At 40.4% G+C, this 18,403-nt stretch overlaps 1 long non-coding RNA gene across 1 annotated transcript; it reads left to right on the top strand.

Annotated features, from left to right (window-relative positions):
- The first annotated feature begins 240 nt into the window (after window positions 1-240).
- Window positions 241-16,726, top strand: LOC109964666 (uncharacterized). The gene is made up of 4 exons (XR_002275540.1): window positions 241-313; window positions 7,135-7,260; window positions 14,892-15,032; window positions 15,375-16,726. It is a non-coding gene; the product is annotated as an uncharacterized LOC109964666 (long non-coding RNA).
- The last annotated feature ends 1,677 nt before the right edge of the window (window positions 16,727-18,403 follow it).

Raw genomic sequence — 18,403 nt, 5'->3', positions numbered from 1 at the left:
ACAAATGATACAAATGGAGAACATATTTACTGGCTGGCCAAACCAGTAACACACACATGGAATGGACAAAGACACTGACTAAATAATCTACCAGTAAACACAACTAAATTGTGTTTAAACTAGTTTTTTTTTACATAAACATAACCTGACAAAGTTATAACATGAACTACAAACAAATATTTCTTCCAAACTAGCCCCCTCCTTGTATTGGGCACTTGGTACGGTCCAGGCCTAGTGGGAGGCATTTAAACTTGCTGCTGCCTTGCTCCAATCTTTTTGCCGAGACCACCCCCATCCATGAACCAGGAACACGGTAACTCAAAAAGAACATTTGCACACATTAGCAATAAAAAATTAGCCAAATGTTTATGTCAAATCAAACCTAAACATAAAGTCTACCTACAACTTAAATCTACACACGTGGACAAAGAAAACAAAAGAACATTCCATAGCTAATTCCACTGCTGGTGGTGGCTTAGGCCCTCACATGGTGAAGGCCAGGGCTGAGGCCTTCACAATGGCTAATCATTGCAGCTCTACTGTATATGCAAATAAAGGAAGGTTACTGAAGAAACAGATGTTTCACCTTCAAGTATAACAAGCAGAAGCAGTATAATAAATTGTTTCAAGGTTTTGGACGTGTTGCATCTGATTGTTTAAATTATTGTTATGCTTTTGTTGGTTTGTATTTTTTAGCCATATCTCCCAGCACTAATGTAGAAGGATTGAACTGTGGCCTTGGCAGTAGATGCCCTCGTCTCCTTTCCTCTCACTGCAAAATTTTCAAAACATTTTATTTGAGCTACACTTTGTGTTTTGTACGTCCTCAGTTGAACCAATATTCTGCCAAAGTGATTGGCAGCAGGTCTGTAAAAGAGAGTGCCAGCTCTATGACTAAAATATTTAACCTTCACCATTTTCAATTTTCAAATCTTAAACAATCACAGATGCTTGTTCACTTTACTACTACTTGGACCAGCATGGGCAGAACAGTGCAGTGTAATTTAAACTGCATTGCAAAGAGAAGTCTATCCCTGGAGTGGGAACAGTGGGGAAATGAGGGGAAGGGAGCAAGGAGAAGAGAAAGAAAGACACGTCTCCAGGGATGCATTTTAATTCACTCAATTGCCCTATATTCCCCTGCAGTTTTTGTTTTGATGGTAGTGACGCTTTGCATATCTTTACCCTCCAAGCATGGAGGATGTACACAGGAGGGGGACCTGTGTATGTGTGTGTGTGCGCACACGTGCTTTCTACCTTCCAGCATCAGGGTGTTTTACCACAGTGGATGGGCACAGGAAGGTTGAGTCTGTGACAACATTAATTAAAGCCACAGAGAGAGGAGGAGGGAAAAGTTGCATGCCAGTGCTATAGCAGGTAGAAATGGGAATCCCTTGGTTTAGCTGGCCACAGTGACTAATTGCTTTGTTGTTCCTCGTTTGTCTCTGATGGGGTTGTATATTCTCAAAAACTTGTCATGTAGAAATGGATGCAAATTTTGATTTGTCATCAGTTTGTTCATGTGTTTGGTAGCTTTAACCTTTCACCACCCTGTTGACACATGTCAGTCTCTCAGGCTGACAAACAAAGTAGGGGAATGCTATTGTGAAAATGTAACCTTTTAATAAGAAAGTCACTTTTGGCTTTTCCCATTTAGGGGTCGCCACAGCAAATCGTCACACTGACGACTTGCATATGAACATTTGGCACGTGTTTTTCGCAGGGTGCCCTTCCCGACACAACCCTGACTTGAACCCGGGCTGCAGTGGAGAGAGTGCTGTGCCTTAACCTCTAGCCTACCAGGGATGGCTGACAATGTAACCTTTAAATAGAATGTATTTATAGTTTATTTCTTTGACTCTAGTGATTATGTGGCTTATTCTAAAACGAGTGGGAGTAGCTCACCAGGGCGGTATTGGTACGCATCAAATGGTGATATTTTTTTGTCTTTGCCTATTTAAAACTCAAAGGGGCTTAATTTGGTCCTGGAACTGCAACAGTAGATCACTTACCATAGTTTGGTCTTCAGAATATTCATCCATAGCTTTGCTGATAACTGATCTATTATTTAATTCAGTTTTAAACAACTTCTTTCAGTTCTTCTTTGCAGTTTCTCCAGTGTGAGAATTTGCTGCTTTTTGCCTTTTTACATGATAGCAAATTGACTATCTTTGGGTTTTGGACAGCTGATAAGACCAAACAAGACATTTAAGATGTCAAATTCACCCCCTTTAACACTTTCTGATATCGGCAGCCAAGGCTTTATGTTTTTTTTTAACCTAATAACATCAGTGTACCAAGCCTTTTTTGAGGAATGCATCTACTTATCCATTAGTAACACATGCTTCATCTGGCATACATAATCATGGTTTAACAATATGCAGGACTCAAATAAGTGTGCAGATTGAGCACATACTGTAGATGCCACCTTCAGATGAGTGTAGTCAGAGTTAATTGACAGACAAGGTGTTCATACATGCCAGCTGTTGTGGATTAAGAGTGCAAATAAGAATCAGACAGAAATCTTGTTGGAGTTATTGCCCTAACCAAAATTTAGATCCCTCTAATGTGCTCTAAATTTTAACCGACAAGAGACGCAGTGCACTTTTGACCTGTTCTGAACAGGCAATTTCTTTAGCAAATCCTGACACCACAATTGTACTGGTTGGCAAATCACCAAAATACCAGGACCAGGCGAGGGAGAAGCGCCACTTCTCCTCTGAAAGATGCCCCCTTTGCCAGAACCCACACAAAGACAGAACCTCAGCTATCCTACAGAATCTGCATCCAAATATACTTCTTTGTTTAAGCCACAAGAGGAGCAACAAATGTTCCTTAACAGTGTGTGTGCATTTAGAGCTCGGCAATGGTTAACTTGGATTAAATTGGCTGAGAAGTGTGTGTGTGTGTGTGTGTGTGTGTGTGTGTGTAATGTTGTGCCGTGCTGTGCTGGGAAGAGCAGTTGAACAAAAGTTTATTTTTGTTAGTTTTATGTCCACAGTGAAAATCCAGGCCTGTCCTGGCACCTTGCCCACCCACCTTTATTCCAGATGTTACCGGGGTGAAACTTATGGATGGTAACCCAGCAACCAGGCAGCCAGGTTTGGGAGCTGGAGACAACATTGAGAGTGATAGATAAATTACTAGAGAGAGGGAGAGAGAATTGAATAGTCTTGGCTGTTTCTGTGTTGCTGTTCCCCCTCCTGAGGCCAAGGCCTGGTGTTGATTTAATCACGTCTTAATGTGATTATCACACCAATGTTAAGGGCTCTGCTCATTCCCTCTCCTACATTGATTTATATTTAAAACTGTAATTGAGAGGAACAAACATTGGTATTAGCTATTCTCACTCTCCATTGCTCTCTTGTTCTCTTTCTTACAGCATAGACTGCTTAGTTTTTCTGTAGCTCACAAAGAGAGAATTGGGTTGGAAAGAGTCCAGCCACGGCTCCTGGGAGCAGAAAGGATGACACTAGGATGTTGCCAAAGGCTGTTTCATGTTGGACCATGGCAATACACTGTTCCACCTTCTCTCATACTGACACAGCTATAGTGATTATAAGCTGGATACAATGAATATAGGTTTGTCTTCATCTGCAATGAGAAACCCATATGGCCTTGGGATGTATCCAAAGCAATGTTAACTCTTTGAGGCAGACAAAGAAGCAGATTAGCCTTTAGAGCACAGATGGAAAGAGAGATGAGGGGGGTGGAGTCCATGCAGGAAAAGGTCGGAGCTGGTGGGAAATGACCAGTTCATCTGTAGAGCCGGAAGGCAACTTCAGCACTTGTTGTTATCATAAGCTAATTTAGAGATTTGTATAATTTAATTGCAACATAAATTACAGTCTCGTGTCCTGATAGGTGCGGAGCAGTGTTTCGGTCATTTTCTTTACTTTGTCCTTTGTGGATCAATAACTATATCTGCATTTATATGCAGTAATTCTGTAGAGGTGAGTAGACAGAGGGTGTGAAGATGAGCAGAAAAGACAAGCCAAAGAAATAAACATTGGATAGAGAAAAAGAATGTAGCGGTATGGAGATATTTTGAAATCAGACAGAAGGATGAGAGGGAAAAGAATTGATATCCGAGTTATGTTTTTGTTGCAGAAAGGACAGATGAATTGTTTAATTTGGCATGGCGCCGACAGCAATGGCAGTCTTGGTCACGCTCTCACGTGTTGCTTGTTTTCTCGGTCTATGACTGGACAATAACCCTCGGTGCAATGCCTTCCTCCAGTGCAATACCTGTAAATATACACAGATTATACAGATCTGTACAGGTCTCTGTTTTTAAGTACTCTATTTTTATTCCTATTTATGTTGTTTCACAATGAACATTCCTTTGTCTGTCTGCATTGTTTACTGCGTGTTTAGTTTGCACTGTTTGTTGCTTGTTAATACTGTTTATTTTGTTATACTACACAACCTTATGTTGGTTTACTCTCTACTTGTCCCTTACATGGGGATGTGTACATGCACATTGAGAGCCGCTATACCAGAGTCAAGTTCCTCTTTAGTGGCCAGGTGTGTCGGACACACCTTGATTCTGATTTGTTGAGGCCAAATTATGGAAGGGATTTTTTTTTTTTGGCTAGACAGATTGATGTAGTTTTCTCTTATTTGCATAATCATAATCATCATTTGAAATAAATACTCACACAGGGAGACAACCTCAGAGTTCAGAGAGTGAGAGATTGAACACCGGGAATGGTGACAATTATACAAATAAAGGACAAGTTAGAGGTAGAAAGTGTCAAGTGCATAGCAGTGTGGGTGTCTCTTCATTACCACCCTCTAACTAGAACACAAAAACATACAACGTAGATGACATGAAACTTGCTGTTGTTTCAAGGCAACTGTAGCAAAGTGCAATCTGTGTGCATCGTTACTGTGCCGACATCCCACCTGTTTTCTTTTTTCAAGTCTTTTCAGAGTGCACCTCAGTGTGTACACTTATGGAGGAGGATTCAAGGGCAGAGCTAAATGGCTGTGAATATGGACTGAGGAGCACAAAGGCAGAGAGAGAGGAAGAGAAGGAGACGGTGGCAGTAGATGCTGCAAAGATAACAGCATTGTTGGAGACTTTTTTTTTTTTGTTCCCCTCATCATCCCCTCGCCTCTTCCAAGTACAAAAGAATAAGAGTTGACATTCAGCACTGGTGTTGGTAAGCCAGGCAGATTACAAAACACAGTGCACCTTACCTCTGCTGTTACTTCTTTGTGGGGTTTTATGCCTGTTTGTGTACGTCTATATGCCCTTGGGTACAGACAAAGTTTCCAGACATTTTCTGCACAAGGACAAGGTCGCTTGACCTTAAAGACCTTAAGGTTTTCTCACCTTCCTGTCCCTACTTGTACTCCACACTTTTCTCTTGCTTCCACAGCACAAGATTCTGTACTCATATGTTCAAAAACCCCTTTTCATCTTGTGGGGAAGCAGCGATGTGACCAGTCCTGCAGCAGAGCTGGTGTTGGGATGTTGTTGGTGTGTTGTCTCCGGTTGGAGCCCCATTGAAATGCCAGCTGAGTGTTTGAAAGAGAGACAACCTCACTGATCAATCAGGAATCTCCTCATTCATTATTCACAGAGAACCCATCCAATCGCTCAGAGCCCATGGCCACCACACACTGTCATCAATGCTGCCATTGATTATCAGGCCGCATCAGTGTTTGTTTGGCTTGTCAAATCAATGCCTTTTTAACGGCACGCCATCCCTGCAGGAGACCACGGATGAATATTTCATATCCACTGTGATCCAGTCATAATTCAAAGCATATGACACAGCTAACTTTCTTGTTGTTGCTAGAAATATTTTATTTTTATTCAATAGATTTGCAGTTGCAGATTCTCAGTATAAATAAAGCAGAGAAAATGCACTGAAAACTTTCTGAAATTAATAGCACAAAGTCCCTTTTTAATGACTGCGAATTAGAAAGAAGTGTCAAGAATGGACTGCTATACATTGATTGCTACTTAGTTATGTATTGTGGGTTTATTTAATACTATAATACACCTCCAATAAGTTTAATTTGCCAAATTGTTGCATGTTTCATAGGTTTACAGTATTCAGCATATTATGTACTCAGCCTACACTGCAGCTGCAAGGAAACAAAGAACTGAACTAAATTGGCTTTTGAGTTGTTTTCAGTATGTTTTATGAGTGTGTGGGTTTATAGTAAGGGTAATAACTTGTACAAATGATGCGAGGACCTGTGATTCATATAAAAACTGGCAAGCGTTTTGGGGGTTTTCTTTAATGAGTAAAAGATGCTTTCTACTAGAGACTTGGCCAGACAGCACTAATGGGAAATGAGAGGCTAAATTAATAACCATGTTTAGCGTTATTGCTAACAGAAAATTGAACTGCATATCTTTGAACTCCATAAGTCCTCGTGGCTTTATGGTTAACCAGTTAGTCATTTTGGGGTTAAATATTTTAACTTGCTTCTTTTGACTTCCACTTCACCTCTGATCCACCTGTTTGTATAGTGGTTATGACAGGTCAGTGCAGAAAAACTAGTGCTGACAGGCATAGCTTTGCTGGGAAATGGAGAAGGAGTGCTCCCCTCCTAGTACAGTGTATGTGTGTTTGTGTGTGCATAAGTTTACTTTTACATTTCGGCGAAAAATATCTGGCTTCATTCTAAACAGACAGATGGAATATGAACAAAATGGCAATCTCATATGGCCCTGAAAAGAAAATAAGGAATGTAAATATTTAACACTAATATTTTTGTTAGTCTTTTGCTATTCAAGGCCATGATGATGTATGCAAATAGTTGTTTGGACAACTATTTTATTTGGCCAGTGGTCAGAATTCCTGCAACATGAGTAGAATGAGAGGAGAATAAGAGCTGGTGTCCATTTGTATATCATGAATACAGAGCGGTTACCAGCCTATCTCTTTGTCTGCTACCTGAATTATCTTGGACTAACAATGTGGACAGAGAAAACAGAGGCTTTGATGATTAAATTGTGTCTCATGAAATCCCTCAGACACATGTCACTGGCTTTCGACCAGTTTTTGAAATCATGAAAGCTGGAACACAGTCTGAACACAGTTCATCGCTTCTGTATTCTCAAATTCTAACTCTGTTCATTTTTTTTGTTTTTTTTGTTTGTTCTTTCAGCTCTTTATCTGCAGCTCCCCCTCCTCTTTGACAGGAGCTGAGAGGATTGGTTAGATAGGGGAGCTCTGAGGACTTCGTTTACTGTAAAGCACAGAAACGAGAAGGACACCCGTCCCTGTTTTAAAGGTATGTCTCACACATGCTATACTCTGTGTTCCCTTGTTACATCTCCTTGCGCACTCCCTTATTCCTCTGCTTTGTCACACTCCCTCATACCTCTTTAGCCCCATGAACATATTTCACTTCTGGCTCCAGGCACACAGTATCTTTTAATCTTTTGTTCAGAATGCCTCCTGTTAACACCCTCACCGCAATGACTGTGCCCCTAGCCTGGAAATACGGGCTGGCCTGAGGCTCTGTTTGGGGCAACAGCAATGACTGCAGACAGACATGTTAGGATGTAGACACACACACACACACACACACACACACACACACACACACACACACACATATGCTTTCTTTCCAACTTTTGTTTGCATCTGTCTCCATCACTCACATGCACACACATACACTTGGACACAATGTGTGCTTTCTACCTGGGGCTATGAATCAATGAATGCAGACTCAGAAGTGTTTGACCTCTGAGTCTGGTTACTGTGCGTCAGCCAGTATTTTCACTCATAATATCACCACCAGGGAAGACACATATGAACTTGACCTGGCACGCATGAAATATTTCACAGTGAAATAGTGAATAATTTTTTTTATACAACTGAAACAACTTAACCTCACAGCAGATTAACTCAGATTTTGCTTTCTCAATTTGATCAGGTTTATTAATATTGTTTTGTATTGTTTTACAGGATCATAAAAGATTAAAATATATTTATGTGGGTGTAATTATTTTATAAATAGACCTGCCATTGCCATTTTAGAAATTGATTGGCTTATTGATGAAAATCTAATGTAACAGTGTATTTGTAGTTAACAGAAAACCTTAAAGGAATAATTTGACATTTTGGGAAATTTGCAGAAGAAGCTCAACATAACACATGTGCGTGTGCTAAGTGTGAACCTGCTGTACAGCTAAGAGACTGTAGAAGGAGGAAACAGCTAGCCTGGCTTGATGGTAACAAAATTCACCCTACCAGCACCTCTAAGGTCACCTATTGGAATGCATTATATGGCAAAGCAATGGTTTTTTATGCTAAAGTAAGCTAACCACCTACTGGCATCATATGTAACATACAATTATGAGAACTGTAATGATTCTTTCTTTTAATTCTCATCAAGAAATAACTGCATTTCCCAAAAGGTCAAACTAGTCCTTTAAGTAATTTTTGGAACATAACAAGCAAGTCAGCATTAGTACAAAATGTTGTTTTGTCTCATGCATGCTTTCTGTCTTGTTAAAATGTTTTAATAAGAACATGCATGTAAAGCAAGTCAGCATTAGTACAAAATGTTTGTTTTGTCTCATGTATGCTTTCTGTCTTGTTCAAGTGTTTTAATAAGAACATGCATGTGTAAACTATGTTGTGTAGAGTGAATGTATTTTTCTTGATGCCTTTTTTTAGTGTGTGTGTGTGAGGGAAATGGGCAAATGAGGGAAAGTGTGTTTAGTTTTCTGAGTTAGATCTGATAAGACAGACAGCCATAGGTTGATATTCCTGAAAGCAGCCAGGCTCTCCTGTTCACATCACATGGCTGAGACATAGACCTACAGAAAGAAGTCAAATGTGTATTTTTTTTATGGAATGTTCTGAAATCTATATAAAAAAGATGTGAAATGATTTTGATAGGCCTTCCACAGGCATGCCAAACCATTACTGCAGGTGCACGGTGCAGATCTGTTCTTGCATTAGTTGTTTTCTATCACTGCTATTATAGTGTTAAGCTGACCTGAGAATCAGCCAGTTTGCACTTTTCCATGCAAATGTTCCAGTGGGAAAAGTCTGTGTGTGCTGGTGTGACCGTTACAGTACTCACATGAATGCCACACCTCAAAGGCAACGTGTTTTCTTCAAAGCCTACTTCAAACACAGCCCCAGGCAGTTTGCATGCGCTCTGGTCAGGTCTGCCTCTTTACTTGTACTTTGTCACTCTGGTTCTGATTTGACTCCCATGGGAACTGAAGAGAATGACAATGCCCAGCAAACAGCCCATCTACATCTTACTGTGCATAGATTTTATCCATCCAATTTCCCATATGGCTTGGGAAGACAAAGACACACTACTGTTCCCACATAGAGTACAACAGGCCATTATATTCACACCATCGCTTCACATGGTTCAAAAACAACTTGGCAAGGCAAATACTGTACATACACACATGCAGTCCACTGTCTGTTGTTTTCCTTTGCTTATTATGTGGGCCCTTGTAGAGGGTGAAGAGTGGTATAATGACATTGAAGAGAAGCACAAAGCCCCATGTATATAAAATGAAAGAAGGGAGAAGGAGTGAGGAGAGAAAAGGCTGCACCCTTATTCAATTAGTGGCACTGGCCTGCAGTAATTACTTCTACTCTCACTAATTCACATGTAAATTTGCGACAAGCACTGCACTATTTTAATACGATTTAGCAGCACTTTGACTGGATGCCAGTGTTGTGCATGTGGAAGAGGTACTTTATGTACTGCGTGTGTGACTGTGCATTTATGTCAGGGACATACAGAGGGGTGCCAAATTAAAGCAAAGACCAACTTAGAAAGGTGCTGGTCCACCACATGCCACCAGAACAGCTTCAAAGCACCTTGGCATTGATTCTCCAAGTCTCCAAGCTCAGGGTGATGGTGGTGGAGACGTCACCATAGCATGCTGGTCCAAAATCTCCTCAACCTCAGTACTCAATCAAGTTCAGATCTAGTGACTGTGAAGGCCATAACATACGATTCATATCATTTTAATCCTCATCAAACCATTCAGTGACCACTGTGAATGTGGGAATTGTCATCCTGCAAGAGACCACTCCCATCAGGATAGGGATGTTTCATTACAGGATAAAGGTGATTACTCAGAACAACTTTAATTGCAGTGATCATTCTGGTAATGCTTTGTTTAAAGCGTATGTAGTCTGCATTTAGAGCACCAACCCATGTCATAAAGGCATACCTGTACAGTACGTACTGATATATGTAAGTCCAGGGGACCAGCATGCAATCTTTGAGGAATAATGGGGTAATAACCCTGAGACTATTTAAGTATTTTCTATGTACAGAGTATCTATTCTAAAATTACGCTGTATGTTTAAGATAGGTGCCACACAAAACCTTTTCATTTGGAAGAAACATCCTGAATGTACTGTAAGTAGTTTCTAAGTAAGGTGGTATTTATTAAAATATTATGGTGCAAGTATATCCTATTGTAGGTGCCATTCATCCAAAAGCAGTTGTTTGGAAGAAACCTAGCCTGAATTTACTGTAAGTAGTTACAAAGTAACAGGCGTATTCTAATATTATGTTGTACATATATGATACATGCCTTTTCCGTTGGGAGCAACGTTCACATGGTACTTCATATTTAACTACAGGGTACCTATTTCGTAATTACAGGATACAAGAGGAACAAAACTTAGCAGCAACAACTGAAACATGAAGTCATGTCTGCTATGATTTTATGCAAGAATTTACCATATAGACCATCAGATAAAAGTGTTTAGCATGTTCGTTTTCGGGACAGTGTCATCTTACTTCAGCTGTAAACTTGTATCTACAGTATGATTGATAAGGTTATTTGAACAGCAAAAGTGCAGCTGATTTATTTTGGTTTTCTATGTTTTTAGGCACGCAAATAGGGTTGCAACATTTGTGACATGATGAACAGATAAAATCTGCAGTGAGACCTGGCTCAGTCTCTGTCCTGTGGGAATAGCAGCTCTGACTGTTTCCTATATAAATGCTGTCATCCCCCTACCTACTGCACAAATTCACACGCCCACAGCAAGCACTCAAATTACAAGCCGGCATCTCCATAATATACAAAAAAGAGCCTACTGGGAAGGCAGAATGTGCTGAATTAAAAGTTCCAGATTAAGGTTTCATTTCTGGGCTCACAGACTAAATAATACTGATGTGTCTGAACCTATCAGTGAGCAGTACAAACGAGCAGGTAAGGCTATAAAAAGTAAATCGCAATCTCTACTGTTATCTCTTCCTTGTATTGATTTTTCTTCCATCCAATAGATTGCCTACTTAGATAATTGTCTAATTAGCCTTCTAATTGGTCCATATAATTAGCCAATTTAGGATATTGTCCAGAATAAATAATATTGAATGGTGTCAAACACTCCCCGATAGCCATCTCTACACTGCACATCTCGATGTCCAGCCTTTGTGCCTTTGCTGGCTCACAAGTGGATTGAAAGAAAAACAGCAGCACAGGTGAATGGATGGACATGAGATTAGTTGTGTAAATAGGCCAATAGATGGCAAGACAAATGTATAGGCATGCATGTGTAACACACATATGAATGTATGGACAAGAATAAGCAAACAAAAATCATGCACATATTTAGAATCAAATAGTGTTTTGCATGCCATACCTAATCAATATGATCACTCAGGATTAAAGGGGAACATGAGGACACACATCTGACAACACAAGAGTATCAGTAGAACTCCTGGCATGTTACATGCATTATTTACTGCATTAAGCAGTACAAATAATGCTATACAGTACTGTGGAAATGATTTTAGGCACTTTAGATTTTATTTATCACACAATACTATCAGGAAAGCTCATGGCTGTTCCAACAAATGTTGCACAGCATTAACAGTGACCCTAAACATACAGCCACAAACCTTTGTACTCTACTGTGCACTGTGCATGGAGGCAAGATATATTGTAATACAATAAAAAAAAAAAAAAAAAAATTAGTTATTAGAGAGTTTGGACAGAGCTGCTGTGGAGATAAAAGTTGGCATAAACTTTAAACTTAACAGCAAGGTTTTATTTAGGCCTATGAGAGTAGAGAGAGATGGAAACATGGTGAAAGTTTTCTCAAGCTTTCAAAGTTTGACAGTGTCAGTTACTGTAGATGGCTTCGTGATAGATTGGACCCAGCATTTTAGCCAAGCTGTGGAATCGCCCATGGAAAATAACTTATCAAAGTAAATGGTGGGACATCCAACTGCTTAAGGAAGTTTTAGCTATCGGCAAATAAAAACACTTCCTTGAACAGTTTTTAAAAGCCTGCAAAGACCTGAAATTATTTGTATAATGTTGTTCAGCCATGGTAAATCACGCGCTGAGGGGGATTTGTATCAATTTTTATTCTCTCCCCCATGATTTTTGCATCCTTGAACAGGAATACCTTGAAATAAATATTGCACAAGACCAAACGTAAATTCCTGCAGTGCCACATTTCTTCTGTTTCTCCACCTCAAAAAACTCACTATGACCACTTGGTAAATATGAATGCATGCAACTTTTCTGTTTAGCTCCAGAAAATAAGCCACAAAGCTTCAGTAAATATTTCCCCTGGTGTTTATTAAGTGCTGTTTCCGTGTCCTGACGAGAAACCTGCCACCAGGCCTCTGTCCATTTTTTTTAAGTATCTCTTGGTTTAAGTCTTTAATTTTTTTCTTGCTGCATACCCTAAATACATATGCACTTCATGTAGGTTTTATTCTTTTTAAAATGTATTTTATTTATTTATCTTTTTGATCAGTACCCCATGTTTAGCGCCCCAAGGTTCAGTGACCTCCAGAAATGATCAAATGTGAGTTTTTGGAGTCCCTCACTAAAGGTTGAGAACTTCTTTAATTTAAGTTTTTAATAAGACACTGTCTCTTGCTTTCTGTGACCTCCAAACATGTTTGATATAAATGGTGCAGCTTTAGTTCAGGGAAGTTAATTCTTCACACTAAGCATTAATGAAATGTTACTTTCATACCTGACCAAGTCTTAAATGGGGTGTTTCCCATCTAAGTCATGTATGGGGCTTGTCAGAATGATCAGTTATGGTGTTACTTGGCCTGATAATCATCTGGTGCACCTGATTTTTAATTCAGACAAACTGAAAGGCTGATAAGAAGGCGGATTATAAAATCTGTATGTCCCTTACAAAGATGGAGGAAATGTGGTGTGTTTGAAACCCAAGCAGTGATATAGGAAAAGGGGCCATGTGATGTTTGGTGCTAAGCTAAAATGTTGTTTATTGATTTGTGTATGGTCTTTGTGAACTTTATTTGAGGTGAAAACAGGCCATGCGTGGCCATCTCAACTGTGTATATGGGTAAGCAACAAGGCTTAATTTTCAGGGGTGGGGACTGTGGTCCTGTGTGTGTCTGATCACACTAGCAGGTGCATCTCAACTGTTCAGGTGATTTTGTTTCTGGCCCTGTGATTACTGTCATGGCCACTGACTACTTTCTCTGTTTTCTCTCTCGTCTCTCACACACATAAGAGGTACTTTTTACCTGCCCTATATTTATAGGTTTTACTGCACAAAGAGCAGCTGTATTTGGCTGCACTGTTCATAGATTTGTACAGGAGCAGGGCAGATGTCACCTGTTTTCTCTGTGTGGAAATCCCCAGCTCCTCAGAACCTGCTGGGTAATGCAATGACTCACTCATAATTTCAAGTGTGTGTTTGTCTGTAGTTTGTGTGTGTGTGTGTGTGTGTGTGTGTGTGTGCGTGCGTGTGTGTGCACTGGAGCAAGGAGTGTGTGTGCTTGTATTTTTATGCCTGTATATTGTGTGTGTGGTTTGTGTGCAGTGTGGGTCTGTTTCTTGTGCGTGTGTTTTTCACATACTCTAATTTTCAGGACACTTTGTTTTAGGCAATTAGGACACACATACAAACATGCAGCAACTTTTAAACAAGTCTCATTTGTCATAAATGCTTTGTTAGCCCTGGAAACGAGCTAACTATCTGAAATAAATGATCACAGTCCTGTAATGGAGCTTTTGTGTGCTTGTGTGTGTGTGTGGTGGTTTTGTGCAGGTCTGTGTTGGTTTGTATGTGCCTGGTGGTGATCTTTCTACTTAAAGTTGTTCCCTTTTGAGCTTATTAACGTTGTCTTGCACTCACCAGAGTTAAAAGACTATTTTTTGTATTCAGCACAGCAGCTCTGCTCCTCCTCTGGGGGATCTGTATTTGCTTTGAGTCATCACTGTATTCAAAGCTATTTCAGTTATGGCATTGACCAACATTTTCTTCCTTGTTTTTGTAACATTCAAATTAACATCTTGTCCCTCACTTGCCTCATTGTTTTGTCCCACTACTGTTGTGCTCCATACTTTCCTAACACCAACTTTGGTCCTTTTTCTCTCCCTCTCACATCCCCGTTCTGTTATAAGCAGCACTTTGCCTTTCTGTAAGTGGAAGGCATATTCCTACACAGGTTGGAGCCAGTTTCACCTATTCAGTTCAAGTACCTCAATTCAGATGCCTAATAACAAATGGAATCAAATTAAATATTTACGATAGGTATAACGCACCAGCAAATAGTCTGTGCATGCACAAAGAACCAAGGTGGCAGACGTTCAGCAGCCAAGGACACTCTCTTTTCTTTTCTTCTCAGTATCTTGCTCACTACAGTTTGACATAGTGACAGTTGCATGTGAGTATGCACACATGAGAAATCACACACACAGTTATTTTATGGTATAACCACATATATGCACACACAAGCTCAGATATCCGAGCACAACACAGACACATATGTTTAGGCCATTGACACACACAACCTCTCTCTCTGTCACACACATATGCCAGATAATATATACAAGTTGCTGGAGCGCTGATATGTGCTGCTGGATTGATTCCACTCTTTTATCTGCTAAATAACTTACCATCGATTGAACGCAGGGCAGAAGGAGGCAGAGGAGTAGGAAGAGGAGGGGGAGACATAGATGTGCAGAGAGAATTAATGCTTACCAGTATCCAGGAGCTGTCCACACTGCCTGAGCATGCCACTGTGTCACCAACAGCAGACAGATGCAAGTCCAGGTAAGCCTCTACAGACCTGTACAGATAAAAGTTTAGTTAATATAGTGTTGACTAAATTCTTTCGCATGCCTCCTGAAGTCCTCCAGCACCTTGCTGCTATGAGCCTGGAGGCTATTTCTTATTATCTGTGGGAGCCTGAGGGAAAAGTGTTATTGTGGCCTTCTTCCCAGCCTCAGGGGAGCCCGTTCTACACCCATAGAGGGTTCAGAGGCTAATTGGATATATCACTGTGAAAAACATTTTAAATCCCAAATCAATACCTGTCTCTTTAATGCTTTTCCTGAAGAAGTGCTCCTCTCTATCGTGCCTGACCCTTTTCTCTCTCTCTCTCTCTCCTTTCAGCGCCTGCCTTCTGTACAGTCCCTCACTGCCTACAGGGACCAAGGGATATGTGTAGGGGTCAGTGAGCTAAGGGCTACTGGGGGCCAAAACACAGTGAGCACCACAGGAGTCTCGGAATTGAGTGCTAGCATCTAATTCAATATTCCTGCCTACATACAAATAGCACGTCAGTGGCAGAGCAGCAGCAGCAACGGACGGAATATTTTGTAATTAGGTTTTGCGTATGTTAGCTGAACTTTTTACAAGAAGAGCTCTGACTGCGTGGAAGTGTTGATGTGCTCATGTATGTTGGTGGTAGTTAAATTATGGGTTGGAAGGAAAGACACTGAATGAAAGGCAGTGTGAAGAAGATGTTCATAGTAACACATCTTCCTGCACCAGTCATGAGTAAGGCTAAAAGTTAGAGGTCAGCAACACTTTGCTTCTTTTGCTCAGGTTGAAACAAAAACTCACATTTTATGTCTCTTCTGTCAATGCCAGAGGGGTGAAACCTGATTCATTTGCTGAATAATTTGTCAATAAAACATTCAATAATTTGGTATATAAGTGTCAGGAAAGTGTTTGTCCTATAGTTTACAGAGACCAAGGCAAAGTTTTCAAATGTTAGAATTCATCCAGACAATGGCCTAAAATCCCAAAGACATTATGGTAAATGGTCTGATACTGCCCCACTACTTCCATGGCTTCAGTCTAAAGGGAGTGATGGAAACCTTTTACTAAATGTTCCAATAGCGACCAGAAGCAGATTTGGAAAAGGGAGGATTCATGTTGTAAGATCATTGTTTGCATGTCCTGCATTCACTGTAAAAACCCCCAACCCCCCCCAGTGCCCTGCCCGTCTTAAATGTGGTGTATGAGTTTGCATTATGTATGTGTCTTTATGTGTGTGCACAGATTCGGATCCTCATAACATTTCTATCAGTTTTTAAGTGTATTTTGTACTGCTAGCTTTATTGCCTTTGACATAGTTTCATTTCCAGAAAAACAGGAAGCAGAGATGGTTGTCTTGCACTTCTGTTCCAGAGGCCACAGCAAACGTGACCCTGGATGTGCAATGATGTACTTGTGCGCAGTGTTTGAGTGTACGTGAGCGTATGTATCCCGCTGTCATACAGTATGTGCTGAAAGGCAGATGACACAGTTCTTGTTGTGCGTCAGACAGCAAGCGTTGGCTTTCGTCAAACTTTTTATTTTTTTGTTTTGTGATCTCTTTCTGTGTTTCAGTCTAGATTGATGCCATGAACCACAGTGTCTTGTCACTTGTAGTCAAGAAGTGGAAGTGGGTCATTATGAGCAGTCCCCATTCTGCACAAATGTGTTACATCTGACACTGTTTTCATTGGAGTTTAGCCCCCCCCCCCCACCCACCGCCAAATTCCCTCCTTCATTTTCTCACTGCCCCCTTCCCACTCCTTCCTTCCTCTGTTTGCCTTTGCTCCCTTGATTCACTTTTGGTGCCAGCTTCTACCCTTTCTTTGTCAAATGACTCTCCCTCACTCTCTTTACTGTCTGCTTGACTGCAAAAGAGCAGTTGGGGAGAGGAAAGCATGGAAGGGGGGTGGGGGGGCCAGCCCATTATGTTGGCTAGCAACTAAGTGGCAAATACAGTTTTCACTGACTGCAAGGTTGTGCACCTTTCTGCAAATAAATGCAGCAAAAGATGTTGCTGAGTTGAGATTTAACATTAGGCTGGAGCACCTGCTCTCCTCCTGAACACAGAGTCTGAAGAAGTTAGCTTGTTTTCCTCTAAGTTTTTGTTTGCCAGAAATCTGCATTAGGTTTAATGAAAGAGCAGTTAGGTGAATTGATATTATTATAAGCTGTCTCTCATGGTGCTATGCAAGGCGCTGCCCTGGCTGATCAAATTGCGGTTTAATGTTTTAGCCAAGGACATTTTGATACTTTGTCAAAAAAAAAAAAATCTCCAAAGACGTTGAGTTTACTGTCATGCACAATGAAGAAAAGCATCAAATCCAAATGTCTAACAGTAAATATTTGGGACTTTAAAAACTGTGAATTTTAATTTGTTGATGATTGATTATTTAATCATTGCAGATCTGTATGAATACAGTCCACTCAAGATAATTACATTTTAATATGATGTCACCGGTGTGTGAATGTATGAGTGCTTGGGAGTGCAAATAATGTGAAAGTGCTTTGAGTGTGCTGTAAAAGCATAGAAAGGTGCTATACAAGTATAAGACCATTTAATATGCTCAAATGTCAAATTTCATCACCAGCAATAATTTTTTTAAACCTTTCTTAAAAAAAAAAAAACTCTTGTTTTTCCTTTTTTGCTGCTACTCTACTGTCTCCATGACTTCTGCTATTGCTATCTTCATCCACAACTGTAAAATGCAAAACTGAACTGCAGCAAAGTTCAGGCACATTCTCTGGAGGTTTACTGACAGTTATTCTGGAAAATTTATGAAATAACTAACTGAAGCGAGAGATGATGGGACAGTTTGAAGGCAAGTGTCAAAAAGAAGAAGAAGAAAAACACTAAGAAAATCATCAAGAACTAAAACAATCTCTTTCACTGCACAGAAGAGGACTGTCAGTAACTTAATTTTAAACTAGAAAGAAGCTGGCATTGCTGGAGTTTGACCATCATTATCATTTTTGCACCCACAATTTATCATCTGTGTACCCACAAACATCCCCAGACAGCTTCCTAATGCAGTCCTCCCTTTGACGTCCTGTGGAGCTTATCTGTCGGGTGCATCTTACTTTGTGTCACTGTGTATGTGCACAGACTGGACAGATCCTCTGGAGTGTGACTGATGTGTGGCGACACACTCCATACAGTTGGAACAGGCCAGAGATTGCCATGATAACCTTTCACCCTGTGTACACTGTTGTGTTAGTTTTAGTGACTCTTCTTTATGACGACATGTTTCTAAATGCCAGCAAATACAAATATCAGCCACGTAGCCATCGGCGTAAACAAGAGATAGAGGCTCAGGGCAGAGAACCTCACTGGGCAGCATATGGCCCTAGTTTGTGCAGCTTAGTGCCTTCATACAGGC

Source organism: Monopterus albus, unplaced genomic scaffold, assembly GCF_001952655.1.
Source record: "Monopterus albus unplaced genomic scaffold, M_albus_1.0 scaffold91.1, whole genome shotgun sequence".
Classification (NCBI taxonomy): domain Eukaryota; kingdom Metazoa; phylum Chordata; class Actinopteri; order Synbranchiformes; family Synbranchidae; genus Monopterus; species Monopterus albus.
Note: the sequence above shows the minus strand (reverse complement) of the source record. Positions and strands in the feature narration are given on the sequence as shown.